At 37.8% G+C, this 18,801-nt stretch overlaps 3 long non-coding RNA genes across 5 annotated transcripts; all 3 read left to right on the top strand.

Annotated features, from left to right (window-relative positions):
- LOC147524028 (uncharacterized) lies at window positions 1–6,641 on the top strand. Of its 3 annotated transcripts, XR_015218432.1 has the most exons (5): window positions 80–605; window positions 852–2,883; window positions 3,120–4,980; window positions 5,216–5,313; window positions 6,608–6,629. It is a non-coding gene; the product is annotated as an uncharacterized LOC147524028 (long non-coding RNA). The 3 variants fall into 3 exon arrangements; XR_015218430.1 differs by having other exon boundaries at window positions 852–4,980; window positions 6,608–6,641; XR_015218431.1 differs by lacking the exons at window positions 3,120–4,980; window positions 5,216–5,313; window positions 6,608–6,629 and having other exon boundaries at window positions 1–605; window positions 852–1,542.
- Window positions 6,642–7,516: 875 nt separating this feature from the next.
- On the top strand, window positions 7,517–8,350 carry LOC147524029 (uncharacterized). Its single transcript, XR_015196850.1, has 3 exons — window positions 7,517–7,836; window positions 8,141–8,189; window positions 8,292–8,350. It is a non-coding gene; the product is annotated as an uncharacterized LOC147524029 (long non-coding RNA).
- Window positions 8,351–12,169: 3,819 nt separating this feature from the next.
- On the top strand, window positions 12,170–13,190 carry LOC147524030 (uncharacterized). Its single transcript, XR_015196852.1, has 2 exons — window positions 12,170–12,812; window positions 12,914–13,190. It is a non-coding gene; the product is annotated as an uncharacterized LOC147524030 (long non-coding RNA).
- Window positions 13,191–18,801: the final 5,611 nt, after the last annotated feature.

Genomic DNA, 18,801 nt, shown 5'->3' on the forward strand with positions numbered 1-18,801 from the left:
AAAGACCACAAAAACAAAATGCGCATAATTGAGTCCTCTTAATATATTGTAGGTTAGTTCAATTTGACATGTTTATTGGTAATTATTTGTAGGTCAACATATAAAAGGTCCATGCTGCTGCACGACAGCTCCTGGCTTAGTTGGTTCAAGGTCTCTAAGTTTGAGTGTCCTGGAACCCAGGTTATTAGGCGTGGCCTTGAACCACTGATTCTGCAAACACCTGTTTTGGAACCCGAAAGAATTCCCTGTGAACAAGAGACCAAATACAATCTCCTTTCATTCAATCCTTTTTTTTCCAGAATCACTAGTTCAGTAATCACTAGTACAAAGTGCTGATAGCAGTTCTTCAGTAATCACTAGTTCAGACCCAAAACTTAGCACATACCTTGCACCCTTGATACAAATACTTATAGGATATTGCGTACTGCACAACACGTACAGGAACTTGTTGGAGATACACACATACATATTCAACGCTCCTATGGTTGTTGTCATGGTCCATTAGTTACGCGGCGTCACTGAAGTTGTCACCTTCAGGCTTCAGCTGCTGTATTGGTCTAAAGTTTCTTCCATGAACTGCCAGCTGGGTTTCGAGCCTTCTGCAGGTATATCCCTGCCTCTTGTATCATCCGTGTAATTTCTTTAATGCTTTGGGTTGGTTCATAAATATTTACGTTCTTTTAACTAGTTCTCTCAACTTCCATTAGTACTAAAGATTAGTTTTAAAGTCAAGTCTAGAAATCCTACGGATATGGGCTAGAACGCAAGATGATCACTACCCTGTATATATAATAAGTTATTTTTACATGGATCACTTTAAACTGCTCTTTCTCAAATATATGTTTCCATAGTTCCATATGCTGTAGTGAAAGCACAAGTGGCCTGGAGAAGAAGTGAAGTCCCAAGCGGACATCTTTCTGGACAGTGTCGTGTTTGACTTCGATCAGTTTTCACAATCCAGAAGATAAAAAACATATGTACTACAAAATGGAAGATTCCACATGCTCAAAGTAGTGTTCATCATCTGAGCTTTGACAAGAGAGACAGAAGATGGGAGAAGATTAATTGGACATCTTTCTGGACGGAGTACGTGTCGTGTTTCACTTCTATATAAGTACTGTTACACTAAAAAAGCTTTGGAGTCCTATAGGCTTGAGCAAGATGAACAGCACGCCTCTTTCTTGGATAAACTTATATAGAAACAAGCCTATGCTGAAATTTGATCAAGTGTATGTTGATGCTAGAAAAGAAATTCCACTCACATCAACTCTGAATTAGCCTTACGAAAGCTCCATATTTGAGTTTGAATACCCTTGAAAACCGGTGATACATACACACTTTGTTATAGGACAGCTGAATGTAAGCCTACTCCAAAGAACAAAACCACTAAGAAGAGGCTGGGAGGACCTAGACAGCAATGAAGTGTTAGCAGGGCTATTATTGTATTTTCCTACATTACCTCTGTAATTACTTTATTACCCTTTATAGGGTTTTTATTATGATTCTATAAATATAAGTGATAAGCTTTCTCATTCACTTAAATTACTTTCTACATGGTATCAGAACCATTAAAGCAAATTGTTCTGATCACAACCTAAGCTTCCGTTTTTTTTTTTTTTTTTTCGTCTTTCCTTTTTTATAACCAATCGCAAGATGCGATAGGTGTTGATCTGAATCTCAAATTTGTTTATTATTTTTTAGGTAATTATTTAATCGATATGACTAATAGTGATGAGTCTACTATCTCGACTGTTTCTTCGGTTAGAACGGGTGAAGATGTCTAGTCCTTCTACCCTGTTCATGATAATCCGAATTTGAAAATTACCTAACAGCTACTAGATGGTTTGAACTATGTTCGATGGGCACAGTCTATAAAACTGTTTGTTGGAGGCTCGTGGAAAGATAGAATTTCTTCTGGGCACAGAAAAGGCACCTGCAGAAACTGATCCGAAGTATGTTAAGTGGTTCTCAGATGATTCTATGGTGAGGACTTGGTTAATTAATTCTATGCAACCAACGATTTCTGCTGGCTAATTTTTTTACAGACACTACATATCTTATTTGGGAATCTCTTCGTACAATATATTCTCAAAGACAGAATAATGCAAGGAGTTTCCAACTTTCCAATGAGATTGGAAATTTCAAACAGGGAACTCGATCTCTTGGGGCGTACTATGCGAGACTTCAATCTGGTTGGGAAGAACTATCTCATTATGATAGTTTTATTGAATGGCCAGCTAATGTAGCAGAGATTTATGCAAAAATTGTGGAGGAGAATCGAGTATTTCAATTTCTTGCTGGGCTCAATCCTGAGTTTGAGTACGCTGTTGTTAATCTGCTTGACAAGCATCCATTCTTAACTCTCGAGGAAGCACATGTCTATTGTCTCTCTGATCAGAGTCATCGAGCGCCTATGCCTCATACTCCTGGTCTTTTGTCTGAGACTTCTGCTATGGCAGTCCGTTATGCTTATCCGCCACCACCGTCAGTTCCTCCACAAACTTTCCGGGCACCATTACTTGGGCTTTTGCCATTGCCAACGGCCTCTGGTAGTTATCGTCCTCCAAACAAGAAGTGTTATCATTGTGGTAGATTTGGGCATGTAAAGGCAACATGTTATCAATTACACGGACGTCCTCCTGCTTTTCAACCACCACGATCAACATCTCAGTCCTCAGCACACCTATCTACTGACTCTAGTACATTAGAGTCTTCTGCTTCTAGTGCTCTTTCTTCGGACGAGATCAACAGGTTCCGGCAATTTCTCTCTGTCTTTTCAATCGGGACCTTCTCATGCAGGTAATTTTGCATCTGCCAATAGTGTTTCTGCATCCCAGACTTCACCTTGGATTGTTGATTCGGGTGCCACTGATAATATGACTGGTATGTCTTCTCTTTTTTGGAATTATGCATCTAGTTCTTGGAAACGGACAGTTTGTCTTGCCAATGGGGTTGAAACGCCTATTGTAGGGCAGGGTTGCATCCCAGTTACTGATTCCTTTTTGTTACCTGATGTTCTTCATGTCCCTAAGTTGACCACCAATCTTATTTCTATTAGTAAACTTACCAAAGATGTAAACTGCAGTGTAACCTTTTATCCATCTTACTGTGTTTTTTAGGATATAGTGTCGCAGAAGGTGATTGGTAGTGGACGTGAAGAGGGTGCTTATATGTACTGGATAGACCTGTTTCTTCAGTCTCTCCCCATGCCCTCCAGTTAGAGTCTTCGTCTGGTAGTGAAAATATAAAGTGGGTGTTACGTTGGCATCACCGCTTAGGTCATATTTCTTTTGAGTATCTACGTTATTTGTTTACATCTTTCTTTTCCAAAGTGTCCATGTCAAGTCTATCTTGTGAGGCATGTGAACTGGCTAAACATCATTGTAGCCCTTATCCATTAAGTAGTAATAAAACTTCGTCTTTGTTTGATATTGTACACTCCGATGTTTAGGGTCTTGCCCCGGTCACTTATGTTTTAGGATTTCATTATTTTGTGTTATTCATTGACTATTTCTCTAGGTGTACTTGGGTTTATTTAATGAAATCCAAGGATGAAGTCCCCTCCATTTTCCAGAGTTTTACTGCAATGGTTTGTACACAGTTTGGTACAACAGTTAAAGTCTTTCGTTCCAATCAGGGTGGGGAATTTCTGTCTCATAGTCTTCGACAGTTCTATGAGGCCAATGATATTTTGCATCAAAGCTCTAACACTCAAACTCCACAACAAAATGGCAAGCCAGAAAGAAAAAACCGTCATATTCTTGATCTTGCTCGTGCTATGTCTATTGGCATGAATATTCCTTCATGTTTCTGGTCTCATGCTGTCCTTATGGCGGTGTATCTCATTAACCGTTCTCCATCTTGAGTGGCTTTCGCACCCCGTATTCTATTATTCATCCTGATCATTCTGATTTTCAAATCCCACCTCGTGTTTATGGGTGTGTTTGTTTTGTCCAAGTCACCAGGTCTATCTCTAAACTAGATCCACGTGCCTTGAAATGTGTGTTTCTAGGTTACTCTCATACTTAGAAGGGTTATCAGTGTTATCACCCCTCATCGCATCATTGTTTCATCTCCATGGACGTTACCTTCTTCGAACATGCTTCGTTCTTTTCAGGTGATGTTCTATCTCAGGGGGAGTGGTTTCCAGTACTCCTTTTTCCTCATGAAGATTCACATTCGGTTCCTATTTCTTTTCCACTTCTGATGAGTGTTCAACCAGAGCCTATAGTCTCCCCTCTAGTTCCACATTTGGTTTCACCTCCTTTACAAGTATATACTCATCGATATCCAGGGCGCCAGCCTTCTCCACTAGACTGCCCGACATCTTTTGCTTCTCCAAGTCCACCACTTGCCACTGATTCACTTTTATCAGGTATTGAGCCATCTCCTATACCTCTTGTACCAGTTACTATTGATATTGCTTTACCGGTTGTTGATAGAACTGATACTCACTACACCAAAACAAGATATTAGTAACGCACACCTTTTTTGGTTCCTAACGTTTTTTAGGTGTAACTACGTTACTAACGTTTTTTGGGCGTTAAAATTGCTAATAATGTGTTACATTAATTTTTCGGGGTTTGAGAATTAATCAGTAATGTATTTTAAAAAATTTGTTTTGACTGGAAACCGTAAAGACTAAAGTTAAGATAATAGAAAATAAAAAAATAAAAACCAAAATTATAGAATTTTGGGATCGAGGGAAAAAATGAAAAAGTCGCGCTCTTCTCTTATCTCTTGTTCCATCTAAACTAAAACCGGCTGATATATTTTTCCATCACCCTCTCTCTCTCGCTCAACATAATCAACACTTCGCCGTCGCGCATCCGCCATCCGGTAGTTTTGCCTTCCTTCACATTCTTCTTCTATGGTTTGACAATTTTCATCATCTAATTTCTACTTTTTTTTCACACTGCTTGGTGTTTAATCAACAACTAAAATGAATTCAGGTGCTAGTTGCTTCAGTTATAACCAAAGGTATGATTTTTATTTTGATATCTTGTATTCTTATGTAAAAATTCGATTATTTTCATATATTACGTGTTCTATATGTGTAATTCTGGTGGGTAGGTGTTGGAGTTCATGATTTAAGTGGTGAAATTTTTTCTTTTCCTGGTTTCTGAATTGTTCCTCGTGTATAGATTTTTCTTCAGTCTTCACTTGTGCTCTCTCACTACTACTGTTTAAATCTAACGAATTTCGATTTTTTCAGTAAACTAACCTCTCGTTACTATACTAAGATGCGAAATTTTTAGTATCTTCTCATCTTGGTGCACTCATTTCACTGTTATACTGCGATTTGTTGTAAAGGTATGATTTTTATTTTTTATTCTTTTGCATTATGTTTTTTTAATTAACTCTAGTAATTTGTTGGTATGTTCTGCAAATGGGCAGATTTCCAGCTTGTAATTGTGCTCGATCTTTATTTTCTAATTTTCCCTTTTATTTTTATTTTCTGATTATGAAATGATGTGATCCCCATTCCTGAATTTTGTGTTGTCTGCAAGTTACTTATGTGGGATTGGGTGTCGTATTTACCGATGTGTAGGGGATTAATATTGGAAGATCTTGTATTTAAATGGGATGCCGTGATTGAGGCTTAGCTTTTGTGTGCTTGTAACTTGGGTAGTGTGAATCTCTCACACCACCACTATTATAAATAATATAATATTATTGTTTTGTTGATAAAAAGAAAAAAATGATAATAAGACTGCTATCCCTTGCTTTTGCTAGCACCAGAAAAATGTAAGATGTCTGAGTAGCTGAAGTGTCCTATAAATGTTTCTAGACGCCATTAGTTTGAGACCTTGGTTAGATAGAAATTTGGGATATAAGCGGTGATGATCTTTGTTTGTTACTCATAGTTGTAAGTTCCATGGCTATATTGAGTTGCTTGAATATTTTCTTTGTACTAGGCACGTGTTAAATGGTTACCAATTTCTTTCTCTTTATTGTTGAATAATATTTGTTTACCAATTTAATGGTAAAAAATTAAAATGTAGGGGCCCCAGAGCATGTTCACCTAGATGATTCAGTATTTATAGATAGTGCTAAAAGCTGGGTTAGTTGGAATATAGGAAAAGAGTATTTCTAACCACCCCACCACAACTTCCCTCAATATTTACTTATGCAGTATCCTTTTAAAAGACATTGAATCTATTACAATTATTTGCTCTTTGTGTTTACCTACTGTGTTACTCACATAATGTTTCAATCAATTCCAAAAGAATGGATGACAACAGACTTGGGAGGGTGTACAGGAAGGGGGTGTCCCATTTTATTCAATTTGCTTAAAATAAGTTGTTTTATTTATAAGAAATAGGTATTATTGGGTTTTAAAAGCAACTGTGATTTTCTTAGTGGTTACTATTTAAATAGGCTTGCATTTTTAAGACTTAGCCATTCCCAAGTGTGCCAAAGATCATATATTTGGTATGACTTGGCCATTCTTAGTGGTTAGAATCATCCATTGAATTTTAGTATAGGGATTTGTATACGGATTTGGCATGTATCAATGAATTGTCATTTTCTTTTGCTACGTATTTACTTGCAATATGAGATGCTAATTCATTTATTGTATACTTTCTCTATATCATTTTTGCAGATGTCCAATGCGATTAATCATTGGTCTTGGAGCACTGAGAACCAATTGATTTTGATTGGTACATAGGTATGCACGACATTAACATGGCTTTTATCCATCATTTAAGTTAGATGAAGTGTCTAATTTGATTATGTTCTTAACAATGGTAGGTTTACTTTATCTGTAGTACATGAAGGAATATGAGGACTACTGATGCATGACAATCACCTTATACTATTCTTCAATTGTTTAATAGCTACTTCTCACTCTGAAAACAGATGACACACAACATAAGAATTGTGTGTGTGTGTGAAGGTGTCATGTGCTTATATGTTATATTGCCTTCAAAGTAAAGCGTTTGAAATCAAATTAGTTCACCACCGAGCTTGAAACCCCGAGTTGGCGAAGTTCTTTGTTCATCCGCTTGCTAGGTGTATTGTTCCAATTTGTCGCCTTCCTCTAGTGTAGTTATGTGCAAACTGCCCTATCACTTTTATCTAATTCCTTACGCCTCACAAAAAATGTTTATATCATTGAACTGTATATACAACCGGCTTTTCTATGCAGTGTCGGACTGCAGCTCACATTTAAATGCTTTTTCAATTCGTTCTTGACATTTTTCTTGTCTTGTTCTTTTGTTGTTATTTGCAGGTGAGTGTTCCATGCAAAGCAACTTATACCTACACAAGAAGAACGTGACTGTGGACATTGCACTAACCTTTGGTCCGTGGAACATGGGCGGGCGTGGCAATCGATTTTCTCGGCAAGAACTCGTTATCACTTTATAAGAGAATCTCAAGTATACACAACCTCTATCTTGACATATAGAGTTCAAATTGACGGATTTGATTCTTTATTAAACTAAAGTCAACTCTTTGTAATTACTTTTGGGTTCTAAGCAAAGATCAGATCAGCCGCCATAATCCAAAACCTATCTATGCTTTTTCCAGACATTGTCATTCTGTTTCAGCACACTTTTTCATGATCACTCTTTCATTTTGTCAAATCTTGTCTTTACAACTGTCAATCTAGTTACTTTGTTTGTAAAAGATAACTTTAAAAGTCATTTCAAGTCACACACGCGTTTATCGAAAAAAAACACAACAAACACCAATGCTATATCGTAAGTCTTAACTTCAAGCTTATTTGCTTTGTTATTCTGTTTTTTTAGAGACAAAGCTTTCCTATGCTAGATTATAGGATTGATCAACCATCTTCTACTGCCAAGGAAGCTAGCATCACAAGTCGCTGTAAGTTCTCTTGTTGTAGGATTTAATCAACATTCGTTTACATTAATTCTTCTAACATATTCCAATAATAACTTCTAGTGATTTATTTGCTTTAGGTCTATTTGGTTGTAACAGCCACTACCCTTGTTGAAACGTTCTTTCACCTGATCATTAATAACAAATCTTTACTTGTGTGAGAAAAAATTCTAGTGATCCCTATGGCAGTAAATTGAACTTTAATTAGTGACTGATTTGTTCGTTATAAGTAATGACAAATTTTTGTTGGTGTTGTATTATTGACTTATGATTATATGTCTCTATGCAGCTCATGGAAAGAGGCCAAGGGTGCCTTCTGCATATAATCAATTTATAAAGTAATGAAACATTACAAAATTTCTTGAATATTTCTAATAACATGATGAGGTTGCTTTAAAATTAATCTATTTATTACTTGTGCACATTTACATGGAGTGCAGAGAGGAAATTCAGAGAATTAAGGCTAATAATCCAGATATAAGTCACAGACAAGCATTCAAATGCAAGGGCCGCAAAAATGTAAGACGGAAAATCTAACATACCAAGATGCTTTTTGCTTAATAAGTCAAACCGAACCGATTGTGTTGACTTTTGATTTTCCTATTTTTCAGTGGGCACACTTTCCGATATTCAATTTGGATTGATGTTGGAGGCAAAGATTAAAGCTAAAATGAATGAGGTAAGAACATCTCCGTTGAGAAAGTACTGATGTCCATCCAGTTCATGTGCTACTGTGCTTTGATTGTGAAATAATTTCATGTAAATAAGAGAAGATTAGATGGGTTTCAATATCAAGAGATTGAAGTAAAAATGTTTATAATTTTATATAGCTTAATAGCAAGCTATTCTCAGTTTCTCACTGCCATAACTATTGAAAGATTCTCATGGAAGTTCAACACTACCGTGGCGTAAAGCTAGGATACTTCTATGCTTAAGTTAAAGTGCAGTACCTAGCTGTGTCTATATTCAATGCGAAGGCTTCTGACCATTGATTGATAACATGCATTCACAGACATACAGACCATTGATTTATAACATACATTTAATGTAACTGAAATCTTGACATTTATTAACACCCACGGTACATAAATGTAATTGAATTTTATGAAGGTATATACATGAGCTAATATTAGTGAATTTTATATGTTCGAGGTTCTCGAAGCATCTAATGACAACAACTGCATTATTCAATAACTAATGATGAAGCCTTAAACTGAACGAGATCTTATTTTTTCCATGCATGGTTTTAGATTTTGAATGATCTTGAACTCCGGCTTTGGTTCATTGTGCTTTTGTTCAAGTAAACTAGTGTTTGTTGTTCTTCATCTTAATTAAGTACACTTCATAATCAGCTATAAGAGTCTTGTAGCTGGAGCAGTAGATGATGTTAGTTTCGATGTTTTGTTTGGCAAGATGACACTAATCTAATGTAACTCTGAGGCAGCAAAGATCAACCAAGGAAATATATGAAGAGAGTGGTTGAGTCCATAGCAAATGGAGATTTTCATGTTCCATTCAGAGATAGCAAATTAACTATCTTCTGCTGCGGTAACTCCCATTTCTCTCTGCGGTGTAGGTGTTTGGATACCTTCAAGATGCAATTAGGGCTTTCATTTAAGAATTATTCCTCTAATTTCATTTTCCGTCTGTAGGACTCCTTTGAAGACGACAAATCAAAATCCCTACATCTTGTAAGACAAAAGCTGAATTCATCGATGTTCGATCATCACCCACAATTGCCTAATGAGGAATCAGTTGTAAAAATACTTTTCGAAGGAAAACTCGCCTCTTCAGATCGCTCCCCTGCATACCAGAGTTTGGGCATAACTATCGAGTTTTTGTCCGATGTAACGATAAACAACGCTGGGAAACTCCAAGCTCGGGAATGGAGCCATTTGGCGCCACTCAAGTTTTCGAATGAGCATAACTTAGTAGAATCCCAGCTCAAGAAAGGTCGGATCTCCTTTGAAACGAGAGAAGACATGAAAGAAAATAGTATGCCGGGAGGAGGAAATGATTCTTGCCTCAGTTCAAGTTTTTTGTGAAATGGGAGCCCTCGAAAGAATGCCCCGGGAATTCATCACAAAATTGAAGGTGGTAAAGGATTGCACGCTTGGCGATCTGCGGAAACTTATAGAGATTAACCTTGACGAGGATACTATCAAGCAAGGATTGACTTTCTCATGCTCGAGTAAGTAAACTTCCGAACAATAATCACTTTTATTTTCTTTCTTTATTTATTTCTAGTTGTCAATTTCTAGTATCCACTTATCCTCGTCATCTTGGTGGACACTTTCGTTTTTAAATTACAAAGAAATTTGCTTCAGAGTTTAGTTTTTTTATGAACTGGAAAGATAAGATTGTTTAAACATTATTCTTACGACTTAAAACAGAATTTGGGTACTCTTGCAGTTTCCTCGGTTTCTAAGTTTGTTTACCGACGTTCACATGCTGAGTTCCTTTTTCTAAAACAATGTACATTTTTTGTTTTGACTACAGGATCCCCCTGGTGCTCCAGTTATAAAGGAGAAAGAAGCAACAGTTCAAGCAAGCAAACTCCCCATTTGCAACAATCAAATGAATTATCACTTGGCTTGTTTGCGTCCACTTAAGATCATCCAACGGCCTAATAATCTCCCATTTAGCTCACTGGAGAATAAACTTCAAGTTTCTTCTAAATTACCATCAGCTTTCAAGCAACACGTTGATAGCTTCTCACCTAAACTAGGGCAATGTTTAAGCCCGTCACGTTGTATTAGTACTGTGCTGAGGTAGATCATTAAAATTCCCATGACTTGTGAAACATTGGTTTTGTATACCCAGAGTGCATTTGAGAAATTGCCCTTTTGTTCTTTGCGGGCAATGCGGTCTCCTAATCCCTTGGGGATTATGATTGCCGAGGTGATCTTTTTGTAGAATGTGGATGGGTAAGGCTAGCAGACATTCAAGAAGAAATTATATCTATATGTGGAGCTGCTCACATTCCAATCATCCGGGCAACACAGGTTTTGGAGTCACTTGTCAAGTCAGTCCGCCTACTAGAGCTGAAATTACGAGATGTGGCCAATGGAAGGAGGTAATAGATGGAGGTATTTGATAGCTGCTCTTTCCTTCTATTTGAAGGTGATGGTGCTAAAATTATTTATGTTCTAACTTTTTTTGCCTTTGAGATCCCTAATATAATGCATCATAATTATGTGGAACGAGAGCCATGAGTTATCACTTGAAGTAGTCCCCGTGACTTGCCGCGGACTAGCACCGGTAATTGAACTATACTATGTCTAGATAAGTTCATTTCCACAAGTCAAAATTCAACTTAATAGTAGTACACGAAAACCTTTTCTTTGAACTCAAGAGCTCTATATATTGGTTCATTCTCAATAGGAATGGGAGCAGTTCATTGGGTTGTAATGTCTAAGGGAACTCCACTGATGATCGTTCCTCACTTTCAACTATCTCACGCCTCCACTCCAGTGCTCCACGTCTTCTCTCCACTCTCAAGGTACGTTCCTCCACTCCAGTGCTCCGTGTAAGTTGTTCATATAGAATGACTACTTGTTTGACGGGGATGTTTTCAGTAGAATACGATTAATAATCCATTATTATCTGTTGATTGCATCACTTGAAACCTTCTAGGTGTGCGTACTTGTACCTATGCTTTTAGTAATTGTTTGGTGGGGGAGAAGATATGCATCTGTGATCTTTACATAAGCTTGATGCTATTTTATGTGTTTGTGATTGTTTCACATTGCATTTTATGCTTCGCTTTCGCATGTCTCTCAAATATTTTTCTGCCTTTGAATCTCGGACTCGTGCGGGTTATATTGAATGATCCTTTCTTGGGAAAACGTGTTGAAGAAGGCAACTTTACTACAGTACCTTTGAGGGATGAGTTTCTCGAAAATGCCCTTCTTTTCATATTTGAAACTTAGTTCAAATACATCAATGCATTTGGTGAGGTTGCGTTGGGAGGAATTGAACAGTGGGGAAAGAAGAGACTTTGCCAATGTTGCTCTTAGTTTAATATCTGAAATGGCCATTCCTTGTGAAGAATGGGCATTGAAGAGTCAAACATGCTCTTATTCTTTGAGGTAATTTTGCTTATAGTTTATATATTTTAATCATTCTGAGGACTCATTTCTATAGTAATGGATAGTCGAAAAGGAAGGGGTAAATCTCGGCAAGAACTCCTACCATCTCTAGTTTCCTTATCTAATACGGGTCCTATTCAGGTACTCTCTTCATCCGTTTATTGTCTTTTTATTACTCAATATTCGGTATTGATGATTCCGATTTCTTTTAGGCCGAAATTTGGTTTCCATGTTCTTGAGATGGCTTCCTCAAGACATTACAGTTCATAATGAAGACCTTGAAGGTTTATTATAGCAGCGTAAATGAGTATAGTTTAACCTTTAAATTATCACCTTTTTTAATTGTTCACCTTCTTTTTATATTATATTATTTATTTATTTAATATTGCTGAGAATATCCTTATGGACAAGGGTAGAATTCTTGAGTTAAATAACAATCATAACCTTGGCTCCACCAAATATTATTCCTTAATTATCTGCATTAGGGCATTATGAGTGTGAGACCATACGTCCCCATTTGGAGATAAACTCTAGTGCCCAAGTTGATGAAGAACTGCTAATGTTCAAGGCACCTTCCAGCTTTGGTAGCCTTATTTCAGTGTTGTTAAAATTGGATCTCAAACTTGAAGAATCAGTTTTACATGTAAATTAGTTTCACTTTGTTCGTCTAGTAATTTGTGACGTGCAGAAATTCAGTGTCCATTCATCTGTCTTTTTGTTTATATTTGACATAACACTTGCGGAAAAGTTGAATATGACTTATGACGAGGCTGAAAGATGGATAGTGAATCTTGTGCGAAATTCAAAGCTTGACGCAAAGATTGATTCCAAGTCGGGAACTGTTGTCATGGAACCCAATCATGTGAATGTGTAAGTGTTCAACTGGTGTTCCTCCTACTAAGCATTCATTTGCGTCTTTGTCGGCTAGCCCTTTCCAACTCACTCCCTTTCTTCTCTGATCTGACTTGCAGGTACGAACAGATTATTGAAAACACCAAGGCACTCTCTTTGCGTACTTACAAATACGCTAATCTCGTACTTACAAAAATAGTGTCAAAAGTAGGATCTTTGAAGACTGCTCAAGTGGAACAGTTTATTGGAGTTTGAATTGCTCATATTGTTAGGAGTATGAGACCCTGTTGCCACATTTTTTGTGAGTTTGGTTGTTGGACCAGTGAAAATAAATACTGAACTTTCCGATGTCTTGGAAGGGACAAAACATAATGCTACTTAAGAATTATGCTACCATACTCTGTTTTCTGAATTCCATAGTTTGAGTATAAGGAGCTACTACTTAAGAATAGGATATAAGTATATATCTATATATACATATTTGTTTTCTACTGCTCGACTCCTTTTTATTTATTTCTATTGGTGTATAGGATGAAAGAGACTTTTCTGATGATACCATCCCAAAGTCATCTCCTGATGCTTATAACTACTGAAGGTGCTAGTTTTGTACAAATGATGTGAGAGCTTGAGTTTAAGGACAAGTCCCATTGATTTGGAAAACAGTGTGTATTTCATTCGTGGCAAGTCTTATTTATGAAAGACGTTTTGGTGATGTTATTTTAATAAAAGTTTATGTGATTGGATGTACTTGTGAGATTTCTTGTTTATATTATGGACGATTGTAAAATGCCCAATAAGTGGGGGTATCTTTATGCAGGTTAAGTAGTCTTCCAGGATTGTTTTGGGGATTTTTTTTTTTTTTACATATGAAATAGTTTTGTAACGGTTCTTCACCGTTACTAAGCTTTGCAATACGTAACACAAAAAAGCGTTACTAACTTTATAAAAGCATTACTAATGTTAAAAAAGAGTAACACAAAAAAGCGTTACTAACTTTATAAAAGCGTTACTAATGTTAGAAAAGAGTAACACAAAAAAGCGTTATTAACTTTATAAAACTGTTACTAATGTTAGAAAAGAGTAACACAAAAAAGTGTTACTATTTTTATAAAACCGTTACTGATGTTAAAAAAGAGTAACACAAAAAAACGTTATTTATGTTATAAAACCGTTACTGATGTTAAAAAAGAGTAACACCAAAAAGCGTTACTAATTTTATAAAATCGTTGCTAAAGAGTAATACAGTTGAGCAAAGAAAACCGTTAGTAAATATTTTAGTAACGGTTAGAAACCGTTACAATAAATAATTATGTAACGGTTATAAACCGCTACTTAATATTAATAACGAATTAGCAACGCAAAAATCATGACGATAAAACCGTTACAAATATTTTTAGTAACGGTTCGGTCGACCGTTAGGGATGTCCCTGTTTTGGTATAGTGACTCCACCTATTACCGCTCGAAAGAGAAGCCGCATCAGCAGAATGCTAGCTAGATATGCTAATATCGCGGGCTTATTCTATCACTGATTATACTTCAGATCATCGTTTGTCTCCTAGTTACAGATCTTTTCAGGCTTCTCTCTCATTGGTTGATATATACCACGTACAGTGGCAGAGGCATTGGCCCAGCCTCATTGGAAGGATGCGATGTTGGAGGAATTACATGCATTGGAGGTCAATAATACTTGGGTCTTGGTTTCTTTTCCGCATGGCCGTAAAGCAGTTGGGTGTAAATGGGTTTTCACGGTGAAACAAAACCCAGATGGAACAGTTAGTAGGTACAAGGCTCGGTTGGTTGCTAAGGGGTATGCACTGATTCATGGGGTTGATTATCAGGAGACCTTTGCTCCTGTGGCCAAGATGAATACGATTCGAGTTATTTTTTCTCTTGCTGCGTCCAAGTCATGGCCTTTTTTTCAGATGGATGTGAAAAATGTCTTTCTCAATAGGGCTTTACAGGAAGAGGTATATATGTTTCCACCACTTGGTTTCCGTTCTTCTTCTACTTCAGGCTTGGTGTGTCAGTTGAAAAAGTCTATCTATGGGCTTAAGCAGTCTCCTTGCACTTGGGCTGAAACATTCGTTGCAGCCATGACCGCATATGGATATGTTTAGAGTCAAGCTGACCACACCTTGTTTCTTCGACACTCTGGTACGAAGATTGTTGTATTGCTTGTTTATGTGGACAATATTGTTATTACTGGCGATGATGTTCAGGGTATTAGTGACCTAAAATCCTATCTCAATACCCACTTTTAGGTGAAAGATCTCGGCCCCTTGCGTTACTTCCTTGGGATTCAGGTTGCTCGTTCTAGTTCTGGTATTTTTATCTCTCAGAAAAAGTATATTCTTGATCTTCTCTCTGCTTCAGGGCAACTTGCATGTCGTCCTGCTGAGACACCTATTGAACAGAACCATCACCTAGTCGACTATGATGGGGAGTTGTTGGACGACATTGGTCAGTATCAGCGGCTTCTTGGGAAGCTCCTCTATCTTTCTTTTACCCGTCCTAATATTACATATGTGGTTGGAGTTCTCAGTCAGTTTATGCACAAGCCGCGCCTTCCTCATCTTCAGGCAGCTATTCGTGTGCTTCGTTATCTCAAAGGATGTCCTGGACGTGGCCTTTTGTTTCGAGATAATGGTCATTCTCGGGTCGAGGCGTGGACTGATGTTGACTATGCAGGTTGTAGATTTGATCGTTGATCTACTTCTGGGTATTGTACCACTATTGGTGGTAATTTGGTTACATGGCGGAGTAAGAAACAAGATGTTGTTTCTAGGTCCAGTGCTGAAGCAGAGTACAAGGCGGTGGCCCAAGGTGTATGTGAGCTGATATGGCTAAAACGTCTTCTACGAGACCTTCATCTACATGTCTCTCTTCCGATGACGCTTTACTGTGACAACAAGTGTAACGCCCGTATTTTTAAATACGTATTTTTCTATTTTATTAATTAATTAAATTAATTATTTTCAAAATTCGTCGGATTGGACTCGGGATACGTGGGCCTGGTTTGGGCCCGATTCTGTGTTGGGCTTGGGTTTTGGACCCAAGTATATAAACACTTTTTTTCTAGAAAATAGGGTTAAGAGAATAATAAAATATTAAAAATAGAGGCAGAGATGAAAGCTGGATTTCTGGAGGGTGGAGCGCGACGGCTCGGACTAGGAGGATTCGTCGAGCTGTTCATACAGGTGAGTAGCTATTTTGCTATTTCACCGAACTTATGGTTTTCATTAAATTTTCATCGTTCATTATTCGGGCGCTCGTCGGTGTTGTTAAACTTCGAAATCGAAATTGAGTTTTAACTGTCCAAGCTTTATGTGCGTTAAGGGCAGTTAAAGCCCCATTAGAGAAATCGTCATTTTCCTTGTTTTCTCTGTTATACTCTTTTTGATTTACTGTGGGTTGAACTAGGATGTTTTAATTGGTTTGAATACGTTGGTTGATGTCGGGCTGTCGAAGCTCTGTCGAAGCTTCGACAGACGTCAATGGCGGCGAGGTCGCCCAGACGAGGAGTAATATCGATTTTGTTGTGACTTTCGTTTGATTTTTGATGGGATAATGTTTGGTGGTAGTGAGGATGGTTGTGGGCTGTCGGTAGGGGTTGCCAAAGCTTGGTTGGAGGCGTTAATGGCGCCGGTGGTTGAGCTGTTTTGGGTTGTTGTGCTTTCGAATGGGTGTTGGTTATTGAGGTATGTTTGAATGTTGAAGGTTAGTGGGGGATTGAATGCCGGATTGGGTGGTGCTGTTGAACGTTGACGGGGTCGTTAATGGAGGCGCCTCACTTTTATTAGGTTGTTGTTTTGGTGGGTTTAGGTGGTGATTCTATGTGGATTGTTGATTTGATGATGATGGGGTAGTGTTTGAGAGTGTGAGGGCTGAAAATGGTGGCGGTTGGAAGCTTGCAAACAAGCTTTAATGGAGGTCAATTTTTATTAGATCTAGTTTTGAAGGAGTTAGGGATTTAATGATTTGGGGGTTTTGTTTTTATTAAAAGTGTTTGGTTTTTGTTTATGAGTAAAACCGATTTGATGAAGTGAGGGATGGTGGCCGATGGTGGTGGCCGGATTTTGGAGGTGGTGGAGGAGAATTGGTGAAGGAGATGACATCAGAGTCATGGTTGGGGCCTTGGGCGAACCCAGTTAGCTACTGGGGCGATTCCTTTTGTTTTAGTTTTGGGCCTTGGTTATTTTGTTTGGGCCCGATCTTATTTTGTTTTAAGTGGGCCGGACCACATCAGTTTTGTGTTGGACCAATTCTTTTTAGCCTTTGTTTTGTGGACCAGTTTATATTAACGTTTTTGGGCCGAATCCACTTAACTGTTTTGGGCCGTTTCTATTATTGCTTGGGACCAGTCCATTGGACTTAAAATAGATCTATTTGTGTCTTTCAGTGTTTAGACTTTCGGGTTCTAAGGTTGGGCTTGGCCAGTTGGGTCCGAATCATTACCTTGGTCATGAGCCCATGAGCCATGCACATGAACCTTAGCCATGAACCATGGCTATGACCATGAACCTGTCGAACATGGAAACGATAGTTTGACTTTGACCATCGACCGTTGACTTTGACCTTTGACTATGGACGGTTGACTTTCACCTTTGACTTTGACGATGACAGTTTGACTTTGACCATGACATGTTGAGTTTGACCTTGACCATGATGTGTTGATCTTTGACCGTTGACCGTTGACTTTGATTGTTGACCTTTGACTATGAATGTTGACTTTTCCAGTTTTTCACATGTTTGTTTATATGGACAAATATAGTAATAAAATATTGTCGATATTATATAACGTGGTTGGTCATTATCTAATTTAGATTTGACGTAGGTAGTGTGTAAAGCATATATATATTGGGCTTTGATTGTGGACTGTGGACTGTTTATTTGTGCTACGTTTTATGTGTATATTATATGGACACATATAGTAATAAAATGTTGTGGAAGCTTGTATATATTTGGTTGTCATTATCTAATAAAGATTTGACCTTGATGTTGTGTATTTTTGACACGTGACGATATTGAGATGTTAGGAGATATTATATTCCTAATACGTTATAATGTATGTGATACGTTGAAGCATTGTGACATGATATAATATGCTGGGATAGTTGTATTAATGCAATATCTTGGAGAAATGTATATACACTCCATTATTTTATATGTGAGATGCTAATATAGTATCGGTGAATAATTGCCCACGGGAGTGTGGTGTAGTGCAATAATATATTGGCACGTGAAAGAATGAAATTTGGTTATGAGATATAATTGAGATGTTTCTATATATGGTGGCTTAGTGCAATAAGGTAATTGACCTGCACGTGATATAGTAGAAATGTTTATGAGTCATTAATGTATGACCCCTGAATAAATTACATAACGAAAATCCTAGAACCCCGACTACCACAACTCATGTGATTGCCCTTCCGGCGTTTGATTAATCCGAATGGCCTTCGGCTGCCCCTCCCCGGCGAGCGAATAGTGGCTTGATTATTCCGTTCACAAAATAGAACGATGATGCTAATATTTTATGCCGAATAGTGGCGATTACTTACATAATTGCTTCCGTGTGAGGATTTACGGTGTCGCGGCATCCCGCCGTGGTGGTTACGCCACGGAGTGGTTCATTATGTAAGGGGAGGCATGTGGATGTACATGTTCGGCGTTGGGTAGCGATTGTGGTAGCCAGGGAAACTAGGTAAGACATAGATACGACGTGATTTTAGGGACACACAAAGAAAGCCTGAAATAATCTAATTATGGTAATATGTTTGGTTTGTTATTTGTTTAGTTAGAACTAAAGGCCTCGATGGAGGAACTACATGCCTTATTTATGATGTGTATAGTTTGTTGTGTGGTTAGTGGGAAGTTAAGGCGCCTCAGTGGAGGAACTACCTGCCTAGATTATTGAACTTAAGGATGTTGTATTAGTCGTTAAAAGTTAAGGCATCTCGATGGAGGAACTAACTGCCGTATGGATTGTGTATGTATATGTATAATTAT

This window comes from Coptis chinensis, chromosome 1 (genome assembly GCF_015680905.1).
Source record: "Coptis chinensis isolate HL-2020 chromosome 1, ASM1568090v1, whole genome shotgun sequence".
Classification (NCBI taxonomy): domain Eukaryota; kingdom Viridiplantae; phylum Streptophyta; class Magnoliopsida; order Ranunculales; family Ranunculaceae; genus Coptis; species Coptis chinensis.